The sequence below is a fragment of the Grammomys surdaster genome, unplaced genomic scaffold, assembly GCF_004785775.1.
Source record: "Grammomys surdaster isolate TR1022 unplaced genomic scaffold, NIH_TR_1.0 126076, whole genome shotgun sequence".
Classification (NCBI taxonomy): domain Eukaryota; kingdom Metazoa; phylum Chordata; class Mammalia; order Rodentia; family Muridae; genus Grammomys; species Grammomys surdaster.
Genome location: NW_021620885.1, coordinates 6,876,284 through 6,877,473, shown reverse-complemented (window position 1 = coordinate 6,877,473; position 1,190 = coordinate 6,876,284).

Here is a 1,190-nt window from a genome sequence, read left to right as displayed (position 1 = left end):
TGTACCCCAGAGACAGTGTTAGGTCAATGCTCCAACAACACAACTAGGCACCACTTGAAAGATGTAAGGCTGCTGTAAATCATGCTTCTCTAAAGTTAGAGAGGGGAGAAATCCTTACTGTTGTCTAGAAAAACATTCCTGTCCTTCCCAGACTTCAAAATATGCATTAAGTTTGTCAATGTCAGTGTTCCTTTTGGGCCCAAGAAGGTAAACTGTGTCATTAGGGGATTAGGGTGCCTTCTGTGGATTCTTGGTCTCATTGATAAAACAATTTTTAACATTTTAGAAGGCTGGAAGACTATGCATTTCAAAGAAAACAACAAGGAATATATGCTAGAAACTGCAGGAAGGAGGAGTTAGATCATGGAAAGGGAGAGCAGTCATGAATGGGAAAGGACATCAGGCCTAGTGAATTAGGACACAAGGAAGTGAGTAAGTTCAGCCATAGAGTTCTGTCATCAGATGCGAGTGTGAGGTCCACAAAAGAAGAGGGAGAATGTCTAGATCTCGAAGCATGGATATTTAAATAATAATATTTGTTATTATTAAAAATCCTATGCTGAGGACTTTAGGCTTGAATTCAAAGAAGGGGAAATGTTGTGTCCTTTTAGTTAGAATGCAAACAAGTAGACAGGCTTCAAATGTGTTGGAAGGGTCTCTTAGGACATGTAACTACATTATCTCATTACGGACACTATTCCCCCACCTTAGTGTGCCTTCAGGTGGAATCGGCTTTCCTGAAATGTTAACAATCTCCTGCCCATTTTTTTTTCATTAGGGTTTCTGTTGCTTTGTTAAAATACTATGACTGAAAACAAACAAATAAGCAAACAAAAACAACCCAACCAAATTCAACCAAAGCAAACCAAACAAGCAACCAAGCAACCAAGCAACCAAACAACCAACCAACCAAACAAAAAACTGGACAGTGAAGGATTTATTTTAGCTTATAGTTCCACAACATTGTTCACCAAAGAGGGCAATTAGGGCAGGAACAGAGGCAGAAGCTGACACAGAAGCCATGGAGGAGTGCCACTTCCTGGCTTGCTCTTCATGGATTTTTCAGCCTGCTTTCTCCTCCTCTTTTCCTCTCCTCTCCTCTCCTCTCCTCTCCTCTCCTCTCCTCTCCTCTCCTCTCCTCTCCTCTCCTCTCCTCTCCCCTCCCCTCCCCTCCCCTCCCCTCCCCTCCC